Source organism: Pipistrellus hanaki, assembly GCF_964339955.1.
Source record: "Pipistrellus hanaki genome assembly, chromosome: 16".
In the NCBI taxonomy this organism is placed as follows: Eukaryota; Metazoa; Chordata; class Mammalia; order Chiroptera; family Vespertilionidae; genus Pipistrellus; species Pipistrellus hanaki.
The window spans coordinates 27,785,877-27,804,468 of NC_140518.1; positions in this window are offsets into that span (position 1 = coordinate 27,785,877).

Here is an 18,592-nt window from a genome sequence, read left to right on the forward strand (position 1 = left end):
ATTCTTCAGATCTACTTTATGGTTTGAAAAGTGCATTCACGTTCCTTTTTCCATCGGATTCTCTCAACGACCCTGTGAGGTGGGCATAGCCACTGTGGCCTCCATTCCACAGAGAAGGATAAGGAAGGCCAGGGAGTTTCAGTGATAGAGACTGGGTCTAGGACTTGAACTCAGATCTGTGACTCCTCACCTTGCCTCTTACCATACTCCCTCACTGCGCCCAGGCCCAACCTCACAGAGTGGGCCCCTGCTCCCAAGACCAGCCGAGGGCGATGACCTCGAGATCCGAGACCCATGTGCTCTCAGAGGGCTGCCTGCCAGCCATCTCCATGCATCCCACACTGATGATTGGCCCGGTGCTGAGCACGGAGAGTGAACAGATGGTGGGAAGGTGCCACAGCAAACCTGCTCCTGAGGATGAAATGTGTTCCCTTCCCTGACTCCACTTCCCCAGTGACCGGTGGCCCTTCTGCCGACAAGAATGCCAATAAGAGGCTAGGAAGGATGGCAGTGAGTGAGGCAGGAGTTTGTGGTGGGATGGCGAAGAGGCAGAGCGGGGGATGTCTTCAGGCTGAAGGAAGCCCTGTCAGTGAAGAGCGACCACTGAGCAGGGCCTCCGTGTCCCCGAGCCACACACATTCTTGCAGCCTCCCGCCGCCTCGAGCCCAAGTTGCTTCCTTTGTGCCTGATTAATAAAACCGGCATCACAGGGCCCGGCACGCGTGAGCGCGGTGTGGGCTCCATCAGCCCACCATCTGCTTTGAGCCACTTTTAAGCAGCCCCTTTGATTGCGATTTTGCCTGAGTCTTGTCAGGATGGGTCCCCTGACACAGCCACGCATCTGGGCTGCTTCCAAAGAGCTAGAGGGCGGTCCCGCCTGAAGATGGTCTGCGCTGTGCAAGGTCAGTCAAGGTCACCGAGTATCACTACGTTTGCCAAGAAGGGAGTGAGCAGAAGCACTGTGGGGTTCTATGCCAGCAGGAGCTGGGCCTTCTGTCCAGAGTGAGCTCTGCTAAGCTGGGGGAGCTCACCCAAGTCGCTAAATGCCTCTGGGTCTCTGCGGCCTCATCCGCATGAAGACTGGGGTTGTGGGACTTTACTGTCCTGACATCAGGGAGCCGACAGGCTATCCTTTCGTTTTCCTCTCTAGGGTCATAACTCGTGGTGCTAAGGTTGGGTGGCTATTTGTGGCCCATATTATGATTTATAAACCGGAGACTGCAATGAACTAGGCAGGTATGTTAGGCTGAAGAATAGCTTCTGAGACGCCCCAGAACCTGTAAGTATGACTCTCTGTGACAAAAGGAGCTTTGCAAGTGTGATGAAGTTACGAATTTTGAGGTGGGAGTGTATCCTAGATTATCCAGGTGGGCCCAATGTAATCCCGGGGATTCTTGGATGAGGGAGGCAGGAGGTCGGAGAGGAAGAAGCAATAGAATGACAAAAGCCAGAGAATGCAGTGATGTGCCTTGAACATGGAGGAAGGGGCAAGCCAAAGAGTACAGGTAGATGCCGGGGCTGAAATTCAGATTCTCTTCTCAGAACTTCTAGAAAACAGCCGGCCTGCCAACATGTAGACTTGAGCCCAGCGAATCTCATTCAGAGTTCTAACCTCTAGAACCGTAAGAGCATGAATCTGTGTTGGCTGAAGCCACAAAGTTTGTGGTAACTTGTTAACGGCAGCAGTAGGAACCGATATGGCAAGACTGACCTTACCCATCAGCATGGAGAACGCCCAGCAGAGACATTTTGGGGGGACCATGCAATTTCCCCCCATGAAAATGCATTCCCCTCCACGCAGCACAGGCCAGCAGAAACAGACTGCAAGCCATGGGGGTAATTTTCCTAGTAGCCTCTCTCAAAAGACAAAAAGCAGGTGAAATTGATTTGAACAATATATCTTAGTAAATCCAATGCACCCAAACATTATCCTCAATAGAAAACACTTTCCAGAGGCTTTCTGATGTTGCTGTATTAGGTCTTTGCAATCGAGTGTGTATTTTACATGCACAGCACATCTCAGCTTGGGCCGGCCACCCGGGGCTCTGATTTGATTGTGGGGCCAATCAGCACAGTTCTGAAAGGGTCAGACTGTCAACTGCTAAGAGCGGATGGGTTCATGGGGCTCTTCCTAACTGACCCCAAGGGGATGAGGGCCTGGGAGAGGCAATGGCTATGAAAGGCCTGGCTGAAATGTACAAGAGATAATATTGTGAGCATCAGGGTTGGAATTCAAGGGTGCTAGCCCCCTGGCGAAGGGTGGGAGGGGAGAGTGAGGCTGAGCAGGGCAGATAAGCCTTTTGTGTACACTATTCTGTAACCTGGTTTAGCTACTCAGGAATGTATACTAACTATTAATTTGCTCTGTACCCTTCAATATTCTTCAAGTACCTAAACTGAAATGATATTAAAACTCTGTGCATCTTTTCTTATTAGTATTAGCATCAGGGCCACCTCTATCAAATTTGGTAAAAGGTGTTTTTTGAAATTCAGAAATGCACTGGTTGTTATGCATTGTATTTGCAAGCCCAAAAATGTGTTTATTTCAGTACTTGCTGTTCGTTTGCTAACTTTCGTGAATGTACGGATGCATTTCAATTTTTAATAGTGGTAAAATACGCATATCAAAATTTACTACCTTCCCCATTTTTGTGAGTAGAATAAAAGATTCTTCCATAACCCCAACGCATCCCTGAAACTCATACCCAAGCTCACAGAGCCTCTAGCTGAGTCCAGCCCCACCTACCGTGAGTTCTGGTACCTCATCCCTCCTCAGAGTGAATGTCCCAGGCCCTCCAGCCTCAATTTCTCAGTCCAGGCATCTGCTCAGTCCTGAGATGGGGTGACCTTGATACAGGTAGACCTGGCATCTGACGTGAATTTTTTCCCTTGGATCTGACACTGAGTCCCCTGAGGTTCCTCACTTCCAGTTGGTTTGGGGCCATCTCTATCGGGTCTGATCCAGATGCCCGGGTCACAACCTTATCCCATGCCTGATTAGACAATGCCCTCAGCCACTGTGTCCACTGTCTCCCAGCCTCTCCAGCGAAAAGAGCACATACTGTTCTCATAATGCAGAGCTAGGACCCTATGGAAAGCCATCTTAGCTGGCCCTATCTGACTCGTGGGCATGTGCAGCCATGTGGGGTGGCCCCCTCTACCAATGACTCTATTACCCAAATGCCACCATTACTGAAGCCTCCTCTGAGCCAGTCTCCGTGATCTAACTTAATGCTCTGAACAACTCTGCAGGCTGGGTTTTGCCTCCCCATGACACACACATGGAAACAGAAGCCCAAAGAAATAAGCTGGCAAGCAGAGCAGCCAGAGGTAAGCCTGGGTCTGTCTCACTCTACAGCCAGTGCTGCCAACTGGAATGGAACCGTCACTGCTCTCTGCTTCAGCCTTCCCTCCTCCTCACCTCCCAGGACATCTATTGAAGCCTAGCCCCCTGCCTGAAGGTTTCACCCGATTCCCCCTGAGTCAGCTCACTGGCCCCGGCCACTGGGGCAGCCATGGGTTTTCACCACTGCGTCTCCAGCACGTGGTGATCCTCAGCTAAAGTGGACAAAGCCTCAGATCTGACTCCAGCTGAAACTGGGTGTGTGCTCCACCTGCAGACAAAACTGGGCTCCCAGGTCAGGGGCAGGGTCTAGCCTTCCTGGTGTTTATTGACGCACCGAGCATTCATTGAGAAACCTCAGGGCCGTGCCTAATCAGAAATGGGAATGTGGGCCCCTGCACATCCAGTCTTTGGAGGGTATGTACTCAGGTACCCGGAGGGTCCTGGCTTCACCCCCAAATAAGAAAGAGAACCCACTCTTCCTCCACTGTCTTTACCCTTTCCGGTTTGACCATTTCTGTCATTTAAATCTCTATTTTATATAGTTACAATCATAGTAATATACAACTTCCTGGTTTGCTTTTGTGATTTAAAACAGCTCTTTGGACCTGGTCAGCATGGCTCAGTGGATAGAACATCAGCCTGCGGACTGGAGCGTCCCAAGTTCCATTCTGGTCAAGGCTCATGCCCTGGTGGCAGGTTTGATCCCCAGTAGTGGGCGTGCAGGAGGCAGCCAATCAATAAATCTCTCTCATCATTGATGTTTCTCTCTCTCTCTCTCCCCTTTCCTCTCTGAAATCAATATATATATATATAAAATAAATAAAATAAAATGGCTCTTTGGCCTAATCCAGCCAGTACCTGTTTTTGTAAATAGTTTTATTGGAACACAGTCACACCATATTTGTTTATATACTATTTGTGGCTGCTTTCGCAGACAGAGTTGGGTAGTTGCAACCAAGACTCTCTGGCCTGCAAAGCCAAAAATATTTACTATCTGGCTCTGTACAGAAAAACGTTGGCAATCCTTGATTTGGAGAATTATGAAAAGGTTCCCATATTATCAGACAGTCTCACTGGTTATAATAATTAATGGCCACACAACGCTCCACTGGGTGGCCTGTGATTTATCACTCAGCACTTCCCCAAGTGGTCAGATACATTTGCTAGCCTGGATAATTTGCAATAAAGAGCTTTGTGCTTCTGCTGAACGATTTTCCTTAGGAACAATTCCCACGTGGATTCTCAGGTCACACCATCTGACATGATTGCCAGAAGTGGTCGAAATTTTGTCTCTGTTGTGTTTGTCTGCTTTGACCCTGTCCCAGAAATTGACTTTCCTGACCCTTGACCCCACTCATCGGGGGCCAAGCTGGATTCAGAATCTCGCTGCTGGATTTCTGTGCTGCTGGATTTCTGTTCAGTTGAGCCATCCTGCTTAGTCCACCAGAAGCTGCTCTTTAGCACTTGCCCTGACCAGCCATGCATCCCCCACCCCTTCTTCCTCCACTTCCGTTTCCTGAGCCCCCCTCTGTCAACCCCTTTGGACACAATACTCCTCTTTCGTCTTATGTCCCTGCTCATCTCTCATTTGCATTCCCACACCCCCAAAAGCATCCAGCACCCGGAATAGATCTTATGAACCACCATTCCAGCCCACCCTGATCACGGGGAAGGCGGAGATCCATCATGGGACTCCACCCTCTGTCCAGCACAAAGCTGGGCACCCAGGCCCAAGAGCTACTTGTCAAGAGGATTTACGAATCTGCCCACAGCTTCCCTGTTGTCTCTGCCTGCAATTCATCTCCACATTTTCTCCGTCCTCGGCTCCTCAGAAACTTTCCACATATTGCCTTCTGATTTACTGCATGCACAGACTATTTCTAAGGGAGAGCGGCTAATAAGAAAGGAAAAACTCTAAAAATGGATTTTTGCCCAACACTGCTTGCTAGTGAGTTTCTTTAATTGCAGCGTTAGGGACATGTGCAATTACTTTCATCGAGCTGGTCTGACATAGCAATTGGGACCCTCGGAGAGGCCAGATCGTTCTGGAAGGTCAGACCCCAGTGGTCTGGAGCGTCTGGTCATACTGCCACCACCCCCCTCCCCCCGCTAAGGCCTGATGGACAAGTATCTCTCTTGGCAGCCCAACCTGAATCTGGAGGCTGGAGGGTCCCCGCGGGACGCGTCACTCCCCCTGAGAGTGCCTTTGACCACGACCACCCAAGAAAAGGGAGGTGGGAACAGAAATGCCTCTCAGGGAGTTTATTCCCTAGGAAGGTCTGCCTTATGAGGAGCTTAAATCTCACCCCCTTCATTTTCCCCCCCTGGCCCTAATTTTGCCTTCCGGAAAGTGCTGAACAAGTCCTGTCTTTTTCATAGCCACATTTGCATTTTAAAGGACTAAGATCCTGGGTCACTGTAATATTTTCCTCTCAGCCTAAGTTTTTCCCGTCCTTTAATCACTGTTGGTCCTAGGTCCCTTGCCAAATAAAGCTTTGCTAGAAGTTGCAATGCTTAATGGAACCATAACACAGCCAGTGTATTAAGTGTGCACTACACAGTGGGTTTAACGTGCATTACATCCAGTAAACATTTAATCTTCATGGATGTCCCACGAGGCAAGTGCCGTCACTGTCCCATTTTACAGGTGACAGACTGAGCTTGGGTATGCACAGTTCAAATAATGTGAGTTGAGTTCCGGCGCAGCTGCTTGCTAGCTTGGGCTGCTCCTGGCATCATTTAGCCTCATTTTCTCCATCTATCAAATGGGATGGTGAGTCCTATGTCCTAGAGATGCCGTGAGGGTTCTAAGAGAAAGAAAGTGTCCCTTTCTCCGGAAGGACTGCCCTTCAGTGTGACATTCCCTTCCCACAGAGACAATCAGAAAAGCAGACACTCAGTCTCCTTTCTCCTTCCTCTTGCTCAAGGTCATACCCGCCTTGTTAGGTGAACACAACTTTCCTCTCTTTGTCCCATTAAAAATGTGGCCCTCATTGTAGTCCAGTGCAAGCCTGAGGAAGGATTCTGGGGATGTGGCCTTGGACTTGGGTTTGCCTTTGAGCACTGGAGAGGTGGTGGGGTGGGGGCCATGCCTGTGGTTCACACTGTGATCCACTTCACACCGGACAGTGAACGATTCCTCCCCCACGCCCCCTCAACCTTTGCCACAATTGCCTGTTCCTTCAGGAAAGGGTGGTGTGTTATCCCAGTGGTCGGCAAACTCATTAGTCAACAGAGCCAAATATCAACAATACAACAATTGAAATTTCTTTTGACCTGGTCAGCATGGCTCAGTGGATAGAGCGTCAGCCTGCAGACTGAAGGGTCCCAGGTTCGATTCTGGTCAAGGGCGTATGCCCTGGTTGTAGGCTTGAGAGCCCAATTTTTTAAACTTAAACTTCTTCTAATGCCACTTCTTCAACATAGACTTGCCCAGGTCATGGTATTTTGTGGAGGAGCCACACTCAAGGGGCCAAAGAGCTGCATGTGGCTCTCGAGCCACAGTTTGCCGACCACTGGGTTAGTGGAATGTGAAAAGTGGCAAAGCAGCCCGGATTACTGCTTGGTGCACTTCTCTCCCCTTTTATGCTGCCCGGACAGATGTGCATCTGCGTCCCACCAGCATATCAGCCACATGCAGCTGAATTCTCCCCAGCACATTTATGTCAGAGCTACAGTCTGCCCAGTTTTCCAAATGAGCAGTTACCGAAATACAAAATGAGCTGCTAATTTAGTAGCTACTGATTTTTTTAAACAAACACTTCAGAGGCGTAAACACACAGTAGAGCACTGGGGACACATACAGCCATTGGACCAAGCGAGCACCACGGGTGGGTCTGTCTGGCTTCCCTGGCCCCTGGGCGGATGCTGGGCCAGGCACTCCCATGGTGGGCCTCAGCTTCACCTCGATTTGCACTGGGCTGTACATTCTCAAAGGGCAGCTCTACCTTCTCTGGATTTCTTGTCCCTCTTGTCATATATCTGCAGGTATGGGTCCCTGATAAATTTTAGACATTTCATTTTGAGGTAATTATAGATGCATATGCTGTTGTTGGAAACAAAACAAACAAACAAACAACAACAACAAAAACCAGAGACTCGGTATTTCTTTCCCTCAGTTTTCCCCAATGCACTTCCCCGCACCCTCACCTCCCACCTTGCATAACTGAAATGGGTCAAAACCAGAAATTGACTTGATCACTGATACTTTTTGACCCTCGGCGGCCACTGTAACATTTTTTTTCTCTATCCTCTTTTCCTTTCCTTCATTCTCTCTTGCTCCCTTTGGTCTGTCTGCTTTCCTCAACAACTCTTTCTTCCATGTTCCCTTTTGTCTGTGGTCTTTTCCTCAAGTGTTACCAGAACCAGTGCTCTGGCCCACCCTGGAGGGCCAAGGTGGCTGTGCCCAACCACACTGGAAGCTTGCCAGCCTTCCTCCAAGACAAGATCCCTCCTCCCCACCAGGGGTGAGTCTTAGCTACAGAAATGCTTCCAGCCCACCAGCCTCAAGGATGACCAGGAGGCTAGGAGCAGACTTTACCCATCTGATTGGCACCAACAGCACTGACCTAACTCTCCCACATACTGCCCTTCCATCGCCCACTGTAGCCAAGGCTTTCTGATTTCGTTTTCTCTTGGATGATATGCCTCTCTCACAGCTTTTGTAGTTTAGGAAACGGAGGCTCTGAAGGGAAAGATGTGCCTAGGTCTCATGGCCAGGAAGTAGAGAGTTGGCGCCAGGAATGAGCTTTCTGATTCCTTATCCAGTGCTCCTCTCACTCACAGATGCCCGCCTTTCCCCAGTCAGCACCCAAGAGAGGAGCCCAACAGAGGCCTCCTGAGAGGAGACCCGAGAAATGCCAGCAGCAGGTAGTTCGCCATTGTGCCCACGCACCCAGCATTTCCCCCGCCCACTGTGGGGTTTAATATATCTATAGGCTGAGTGAACAGATGACCTCTTCCCCCAACCTACCCTGAAATGCCATCTGGCTCTGAGCAAAGCTTCCTGGCTGTTGGTGATTCTCACCCCCATGAACCCCCTCAATGAGTCCTTGGAGAAAGACTTCAAAGAGCTACTTCCAATGAGGGGCCCATTTACCTTACCCTATGTAGGAGTCACCTTGGACCATACAAGCAGCTGGCAATTTCCTTGATGCAACTTGCTTTTCTCATTTTTTTAAAAACAAGAATAGGAAGCCAGGGGAAGGCCCCTGAGGGGACTTTTGAAGGCCCTCTAAGGATAAGCCTTGCAAACGAATCGGCAAAAATAGACTTTTCATGCAGTGCTCTGAAATAGCAGCAGGATCACCGAGAGGTCTGGTTCTTACCTAAATACTCTCTGCTTCCCTCCTTCTAAGGAGCCCGTTCCACCTCCGGGCTGGGGGAGTGAGAAAAGGGGGCAGGAAGGCACCCTTGTGCAGGGCCCAGAACACATTGCACAAATCACATTCTACAGGCTCCGGAACAGCCCTGGAAGGAAGGGTCTTCAACTACCTTTTGCAGGTAAAGCAAAGGAGGCGCAGAGAGGTTAAGTGACTTGCCCAAGGTCACACAGAAAAACAAAACAGTGTAAGGCCAAGTACAAGTACCCATTTTTCCACAGGAGCCCCCCACAAGCTCTCAACAGAGGGAATGCAATAATAAGCAATCCTAATGGAATAAGGGAGTGATCACAGTGGGTTGGCTACAGCCAAGGTAAGTTCTTTAGAGTTCTTATTAACAGAAAGAGTTTTGACTTATATAATTTAACAAAGAAATAGAGGGAGAAAGAAAGGAAGAAAGAAAGGAAGGAAGGAAGGGAGGAAGGAAGGAAGGAAGGAAGGAAGGAAGGAAGGAAGGAAGGAAGGAAGGAAAGAGGGAAGGAAGCAAGGAAGGTAGTTTTTCCTGGAAAGAGCCTGAGATTGTGTGCAAATAAAGGGAAGGAAGGGCTATAGGAAGCAGGGCAGCTCCAGAAACCTTGGCAAACACAGCTAGGAATGCACCCTGTTGGCACATTTTCTTCTTTCATCCTTTTTTTGGGTTTTCTTCATGTGACAGCAACATGGCAGGCAACACAGGGATGCTGTGACAACGTGACATGATCCGGCCAACATGGCAGCAGCTATCAATCTGCAGCTGCATCATTAGAGTCCCAATCAAGGATCCAGGAAGTTTTAAAATCCAAGGGCAGGGTTTTGGTTGGACAGCTCCTGATCCTCACAATGGTCTGCAGACTGGCTCCTCCTTATCTCTGGAGCCCGGGACTTGGCCTGGGAGCTCCCTAGAATCGACTCCAGGTCTGACATTGATTCCTCTTGCCAGAAACAGTAGTCCCATAGACTTTTGGAAGGTGTCCAGGCCAAAGAACTCCGTGGACAAATACATTTGGGAAACCTTGGATGAACTGGTTTTCCTGCAGGATTTCCTGCAGGACTTCTCAGAGCTTTTTAACGGGGTGATGTAGGCTGAGAGTCCCAGGTGTAGAGGGATAGATATGCTACATTTCTAAAATTCATCTGATGCTAAAACACCTTCATTCCAGAGTATCTAAAGGACTGGTATTTCTAAGAACATAATTTGAGGAAAAACTCTACCCCATAATGATGGCAGGGGCTGTTTTCTTCCTTTTTCTTTCTCTCTCTGTATCTAGAACCATATATTGACCACAGAAGACACTCAAAGGAGTAGAAGCTCAGTATTGGAAGAGGCCTTAAAATTCAACTGACCCAATGTTCATGTGATAGATGAATGTGTTTGATGGTTCCCCCTACCCCAACCCTCTCTCATATTGCCATATCTGCCCTAATTTAGTTATTGTGGGGTCACTATGGTGCCTCAGAGTGTGCTGGGTGAGATTGGGACTCTGGCACCTCTGTAAGTGTCAGGCCTAGAGTGGACCCTAAGGAGCTTCTAAGCCAAGCCCCAGGTCTCACAGAGAAGGAGGGGTATTCTACAGACCATCATGATGACGAGGAGGGGGCCAACCAAAACCCTGCCCTTGATTTTCACTAAACTATCTCTGAATTCTTCATTGGGACTCCAATGATGCGATTTGGGAGCTTCCATGTTGGCTGTGTCAGGTCACACTGACAAGGCATCCATGAGCTGCCTGCCATGGCTTCTGCAAGGCCACCTGACCAGCATGGCCACTGATGGCACCTGCATCCCCAGTGGGATCCCCTCGGCTTGGCAGTCCCAGTGGAGTGTCTGTCGCTGAGCTACATGCTTCGCTCAGCCCGGGGGGATTCTGAGCTCTATGAATGGCGTGTGATGTCAGCTACATAAAAATGACTTTCAACATTTAGAAAGCATCCCAGCCACTCACAAAGGCACCTGCTGTGTCTCACTGTGCTTGGATCTTGTCAGCTCCGCACTGTCCCCAACCTCTAGAGCCTTTGCTGCCCTCGCACCAGGATGCGGAGGATACAGATGAGGGAAACCCAGATGTCAGAAGGGACCACCTCCTACCTCACTTTTTGTTTTTTCAGATGAAGAAACTCAGAGAGGAGAGTGACTTGCCTGAAGCCACACAGCCCATTAGTGGTAGTGTCAAACTTATCCATGTCAGTGCCCAGGAAGGAGTTAAATAAATGTTTCCTAAATTATATTTATATAGAATATTGGCCTTTGAGGACAGCCATGTGTGTGCTGGAAACAGTGTATTCAATATTCTTTGCTTGGAGAGCACATTGAAATTCTGCAGTAATGATTCCTGTTGAACTTCCGTTTAACCCTGTGTTTTCCAAATTCATCTGAGCAGAGAACTACTGGTACACCGTCCTTTCTGTGGAAGGCCATCCTGCAGAATCACTTCCTCTGGATTCTGTGTTATGGGCCGGGCTTTGGGTTTGTCTGTGGAGTGTGGCACTGGGGAGGGTGGTGGGACAGGCAGGCAGGTGGGAAGTGGGGGGTGGGTAAGAGGCTCTGAGGTGGAGACAGAGACATGGACACTGGGATAGTCCTGACTCTTTGTTGATGGATGGCTTTGCCTGTTTGCGAACTGAGTGGGGAGTATGGGACCAGAGAAGAGGACCCCTTGGGATGGATACTGACACCAAGACAGGAAGACCACATGGAGGTTTGGCCAATCCAGTGAGTCCCAGGCTATTGTCAAGATTGAGGTGGGGGGCAGGGAAGTCCAAAGGGGAGGGATAAGATATTGTAGAACCATGAACTTCAGGGCCCTACCTTCCGTGAACACAGGTGCTCCATAAAAGGACTAGAGCAGAACAGAGCAACAGGACCTACTTCCTGAGAAATGGGGTGGGTGTCACCTTCAAAAGGCAGTGGGAACATAAGTCAGTGTTCCTTCTTTGCCCCAGTCACCAGTTTGAACCGGTCACCAGGGCCCTGGGGGACACAGACACCCGCTAGGCTCCCTGGAGGTATGGGACGGGGTGGAGCAATTACTACGGTAGTAAATGCCCACCATCTGGGCAGACATCTGGGGTACACCTGCGAACATGGCATCTGAAGGTTCAGTGGAGCTGTCTGCTGCCTTGGAGCAAAGGTGGTTTCCAAACCCCAGACAAAGGGCAAGGGCAATTAGCTGGTCCTTTGGCATTGCCAGGGGCATAGCCCACAGATTCCCGAACTCCAGGCTCATGGAATGCCGGCACTCCAGAGGCCCAGGGAACACTCCCAAGCATGCCCCCAATGGCTCCACCCTCCCCCTCCACACACAGAAAGAGCCCCTTCCTCGGGGTCCCAGGGAGGACATCTTTGCAATGTTGGCCTCCATTGTTTCTTTATTTCCTTCTATGACTTTTCAATTCCCTGGCTGCGCAGTGGAATCCCCTGGGGTGCCTTCGGTCTGCCTGTGTTCCAGGCTCCGCACATCCCTCTCGCCGTTCTCTGCAAGCTTTAAGACATCTCGGGTCTTAGAACTGTGAAAACGGGCAGTTGCAGTTCTGTCAGGAACTTACTTTATAACTCGGGGAAGGCGCAGTTAAGAAACACATCTCTCCCGAGGGAGCAAGACCAACCAATAATATCTTGTGAGTCAGCAGGTCCTGGTTTGAGCTCAGCCAGGCCCTGAAGCCTCCCCGGGCATTAGCGTCTCCACGGGCAACCTCATGGGTAATTGGGACGCCAGGAGAGACCGCGGGAAGGCAAATAGGGTATGAAGTATGCACCTTATCGTGAGCTGTGTTCGGGAAGTTGGTTGGGGATGAGAAAATAGTGATGAGGATAGTAAAATTGCTGGGTTCTTCAGGGGGAAATGTGGTGCTGAAAAAAAGACGTGGGGTATTTAAGGCAGAACTTGGCCTCTTTTATTTAATGCCTGGCCTGGGACTGTTGCTGTTGGAGCTCAAAGCAGTGATGCCTCCGAGGGAGCTGGGGAGAGAAGGGGGGTCGGCTTATGCTGAAGACGACAGGGGGGCCCTGTCCCCTTGTGCAGGCAGCAGGAGGGGAGATCAAGGGTTTCCCTGGGAGCCCAAGCTGGCTCCCTTCTCTCCAGTAACAAAGGCGCCTCTGCGGATAAAAGGCAGAGCCTCTGGGTCCAGGCTGCCTTGATCTGTGTGCTCTGTTGATGGCCCATAGAGCCTATCCATGCTGCCTTCAAAATATGTATTTAAAACCCCGTGAGTGGGAAGCCAGTGAGTGGCTGGGGAGGAGGAAAGAGACCGGAAGGCAGTTAGGAAAGGGCTGGGTGGATGGCAGTTCCAATCCCTAGCTCTGCTGCCAACCAGCTCAGTGACCTTAGCGAGCCACGGTCCTCCTGGGAGTCACACTTCCCTTATCTGGGAAACACAGGGTTCAACCCTACGGACATTACCAGATCCCTGGTCCTGGATTAGATGAGAAGTGAGGAGAGAAATTACAGCAGACTCCCCACCTTGACCCCCAGTTCACGGAGCTTGAGAGGCAAGGACCCTATTTCAGCAACAGCTCCCAGGCCCAGACCCGTCGGAAAAATGGGGTAGGGCCAGTTAAGGAGGAGCAGGTGGATGCCTGGCCAGTGTGGTTCAGTGGTTGAGCATAGACCTATCAACCAGGAGGTCACGGTTCAATTCCTGGTCAGGGCTTGATCCCCAGTATGGGGAGTGCAGGAGGAAGTGATCCATGATTCTCTCTCATCACTGATGTTTCTCTCTCTCTTTCCCTCTCCCTTCCTCTCTGAAATCAATGAACATATGTATTAAGAACAACAACAACAACAGCTAGATTGGAGATTTTGCACTTTCCAATAGGCACACCTCCAAGGTTGATTCCTGATCCTTCCTCAGATTCACCTTCGGCCCCATCCATCCCAAATGAATTTCACTCAGGTCATGTCAGCCACCCAGCCTTAGCACATTCTGACCCCTCTGGCCGGACTGCCCACTAACTCTCCTCTCCTTCGCCTGTGGACTCTTCCACCCTGGGGTCACCTCCTCGGGGAAGCCCTCTTGAAGTCCAAGGTCCAGAGCCTGAGCTACCCCAACATGAGGGCTGGCAGGTATTATAGTCCTGTCATCACCCAGAATCTTATCAGACAGTTTATCTATCTCTATCATTAGATGGCAAGTGCCTTGACAGAGAGATTAACTTTTGTTTATTTCTACCTATAATATGTGATCCACAGGTGTGTGATAAAATGGAAATGGATATTAAGGTTCCCAACCACACAGTCTGGGGTTAGAGCAGGGTCCCAGGATATTGGGGTATAGAAGTATAAGATGGATCTGAGTCTGAATACCCCCCCCCCCAAACAAACAAACAAACAAAAAAACACACCCACAAATATATATATATATATATATATATATATATATATATATATATATATATATATATATATTGTGTGTGTGTGTGTGTGTGTGTGTGTGTGTGAGAGAGAGAGAGAGAGAGAGAGAGAGAGAGAGAGAGAGAGAGAGAGATATTATAAAACGAATTAGGCTTTGAGACCACTAACCTAGGAGTTACTGTTTCTGTTACCTTATGGCTCTGAGCATTGGGATAAGCTCGTTGGTCTCTCCGAGCCTCCGTTTTGTCATATGTTACACAGGGACACTGATGTCTGGCTCTGAGATAATGGAAATAAGAACACACCTCACCCAGTGCCTGGTCTGTGGCAGGTTTTCAATGTGTAGCACGCATGTGGCGATCTTTCTTGTGAGGCCGAGAAAATGCAAGTCAGCTGGACAGGACCACCTTCCCCGAAGGAGCCCAACTGTCACCAAATGCCCCTTTAGTAAGTTAGAGCGAAGGAGGACACAGGGTCTCCACAGCCAGACCCAGGAAGGGCTCATCCAGGAGTCCTCACTGGCACAGCTGGTGAAGGGGCCTGGGACCCCTGGGCCAGCTGCTCAGCCCTGCCCCCTGTCCTCCCCTCCCCCCGCTGCCCTTTTGGGGTGGATCTCACCCCAGGATCCATTCTTCATAGTGTTTGCATCAGTCCCCAGAAACTCAGGCCTTTATAGTACTGCCTCTTTGCCGGCAGGCTTGGCTTTGGAGATTTAGCTTTATCGTCCGTTTGCTGCTTTTGAAAAGCGTGCCTTCCTCTGGAGAGGCCCCAGGGACCAGGGCTGAGAGGCTCAGCCCAGCCAGCTTCACAGGGCCCTGAATAAATCACCCTCCGGTGGCCCGCATCTTGGGGATGTGATTCACCTCGCATCATGTTTAAGCTTCCAAGATTTGATATTTTCTGATTTCCTCCCCAGACTCTGAAGTGCACTATTCTTACAGAATGAACATTCTCTTTCATCTTTCATTCCTATTCACACGCACAAAGGTCCATGATGGCGTCTCTCACACCTTTTTCTGGGAAACCCCAGAGGGTAACTATTTTAGACTTTGGGATGCCTATGGTCTGTGTCACATATTCTTTGACAAAAATTTTTGTGACCTTTTAAAATGTAAAAATAATTCTTAGATTGGGGCCTCTTGGTCTGGATATGACCCCAAACCAAACAGTCACGGCTTGCTGACCCCTGCCTCACACCATTCACTAAATAAATGCATTCATAAATGTGTTTCTGCTTCCCTCTCTCCTTCCCTTTCTCTTCCTTTCATCCCTTCCTTCTGCTTCTTTTTCTTCCCTGTCCCTCCTCCTTCCTCCCTCTCTTCCTCTCTCCTCTTCACCCCCAACATTTACAAAGCATTTGCTAGGCTTTGGATGCTGTGCTGGGGCCAGAGTCATAAAGATGAGTAAAACAAGACTCCTCTTCTTAGGAGTTTCCCATATTTGAGGTGATGGAGCCTGTAGCAGTAACTGGCAACGTGCACTAACAGGGCAGCCTGTTGGCACGGATAGGTGAGGCAGGTGTGCAGCAGGGGGCATCACCTGGTGGACTGAGTGTTACCTCAACATGCAGCAGGCCCGGGAGCCGGGAGGGGAGACAGAAAAGAGGGCAGATCCAAGGAGACAGGATTGGAAATTGAGCCTCAAGTAAGATTCTGGTTAGCGGTGCTTTCCAAGCAGGAGCAACATGTAAGCAGAGAGGTGAAGACAAGGGTGTGACTTGTCTGAGGAGAACTCATAGGAGGTCAGGTGGGGTCCAGACATGCTTGGAGATGGGACGATGTAGCAGGTAAGACCAGAATCTCTGGAGCCAGAGTTGGTTCAAATCTCAACTGTCTCACTCACTAGTGGGGGTCTTCAGGCCAGTTCTTCAAGCAATCTAAGCTTTTTCTAAATTTTCTATGTTTTATTCTCTAGATAATATACTTCCCTTAGAGGAATGCTGAGGGAAATGGGTGAGTGAATGAGTGTAAAGTGCCTAACACAGTGCCTGGTGCACAGTAAGTGTTCAGCAAATGCCAGTTGCCCTCACCAAGAAAAGGGAGGGAGGCAGTGCAGAGTCCGGTGTTGGCTCCAGACCACACCTGCCTGACCTGACTTCAACATACAGGCAATGGGACCCTTTGAAGATTTTAAGCTAGGGCGCCAGAATCGCTCTCATTTTCTTTCTGACAGTGGACAGTGAAGTTTAGAGTGTGTGATGAATCCTGCTGCCCCATGGAGAAAGAGAGGCTGAGAGAACTTCAGTGACCTCTTCCTCAAGGTCAACCGGCTCCAAAGAGCAGCCTGGTCTCCTGAACCCGAAGTTCTGTGCTGTGCACCTCCCACACTGCTCGCTCACTGCCTGGTGGCATCATGCCAGCCTTGCCCCAGCTCCAATTAGCAGACAAATCAGAAGTGGCTGGCGGGGCTCCGTGCCTGCTGCAGTCCTGTTTATCATTCATCAGTGGGGAGAGGCGAGGGGCCAGGCCAGTGAGTCAGACCCTGAGGAGAGAAGATTTAAGGTGATGTGTCCCAGGGCTGGTCCTAGGGACTCTGATGTGGGTTGTCGGCTATGCTCAGGAACAGAATATTTCAACAGCTCGCGGCAAGCTGAATATAGCCCTCGCCCAGGGAGAGCTTCCGGAACTTAAGGAGCCGCTAAAAGCCAGGCTAGACTGGGGGTCCAGAGGCCTGGGTTCTGCTCCCAGCCGAGCCATTGTACAAGTGGGAAGCACATCTTGTTTTTATTTCTGGAATTCAGTCCCCTCCTGTGTAAAATGAGGAGCCTGGGAAAATTGAGTTTAGCAGCTGTAGGCAGTGTTAGAGGGAGGTGAAGGGAAAGTTCAGATCTTCCCTCTTAAGCAGACCTCCCTCGGGAGACCTCTCTACTGTGGCGCAGTAGAGAGCAGAGGAGAGTCAGCATTTGAGGCTGGACTGGACCCATAACTCACTGTGTGTGACCTCGGGCTTTCCCAGTCCAGTCTCTGAACCTGAGTTTTTGCATCTGAGCAGAGATCCCTAAGTGCTGAGCTGGAGGCTGAAACCGACTCATGGATGAGTTTTATCTGGTTCTTAGATGTATCTGTCTTCTAATTATCTCCCCTCTTGTTAGCGAGCCAAGGCCGAAGAACTGGGAAGTTTCACATGCGATTCTGGATTTCTACATTGTCCTGAAAACACAAAGGCCTGCCTAGCCATACCGAGTCCTGTTCATACCAGAGACACATCAGTTGTGGGCAATGACCGCTCCCTTTGGACTGGCGTCCACTGCCAATCCCAGCATTACACCCAGCCTCCTGCACTCATTCATGTCACCTGCCTCTGGGAGCACCTGTGTGTGCCACCCCTGGACAAGAGCCTGTTCACCGCCTGCCTACAGGCACACAGGCACCCCCTGCCTACAGGCGCACAAACACCACTCTGCTCCCACAGGCTGACACCCAGCCCCTCTGCTGTCTGCTCAGATGCCTGTATTATAGCACATAGGAGTTGTTTTCATTTTCCACAACATAAATGTATATGAGCAGAGTGAACATACCTTTCCCAACTCCTGTGCCCTCTCAGAAATGCTGTAGTGCTCCACTAAGGAATGTGAGACTTCTCACAGCTGTCCCCATCTTCTCCCCCCTCCTCTAACTCCACACAAGATCCTTGCAGACCTATCTCTCCGGGACTCTGTGGCCATCTCCCCGAGTCTTGGGTTCATCAGCTGTACTCAGAGAATTGAATATCCATACAAGAGCAGGGGAAGGGGAGGCCAAAACTGTAAGCAATACTCTGAAAGAGGGGATGTTCCCTTTAATGAGAGCTGCTTTTACTTCTGTCTCCCACATAGTCTTCTCTCGTTAGCTTCAGACACATATATCCACATTCTCCTTGGCCAGCTCCTTTGGGTCAACACCTCAAACACAGCATGTTCTCACTAAACCCACAGCCTCTTCCCTACCTCTGTCCTCTCGCCCTCATTTGGATAAACGGCATCTCCCAGTCGCCTGAGCCAGAAGGTCAGAGCCATCTCAACTTCTTATCCCTCACACTTCCTAGCCCATCACAAGCCAAGCTGTCTGACTCCATACATTGCACACATCCCATTCCCTGAACGTGTCACTTCTTTCTCATCTCACTGCCCACATCCAAGTCCAGGCCACCAGTGTCTCTTGCCTGGATCCTGCATAGCCCCCTACCTTGGTCTCTCTGGTTCACTTTGCTGCCCTCCAATCACTCCCATTCCACCTGCCAGAGTGGACTTGGGAAGACCTGAATCTGATCACAGCACACCTCTCTGTAGAACCTTGGGCTGTGGATGGGCTGTGGATGGGCTTGAGAATAAAGCTCCAAATCTCTCACAAAGCTTATGTGTTTCTGCAGGATCTGGGCCCTCTGAATGCAGTGGGCATGGAGAAGCTTCCTCACACTCATCCAAATATCTGAGCTGGGGCATCCAGGCAGAGGCTCATGGAGCTGCAGGAACCCAAGACACAGTGCCCAGGAGGCCTTGCGGACAAGCTCACTGGAGCTCCATTGGTGAAACCTGAGTGCATCATTATTGTGACTGGAGA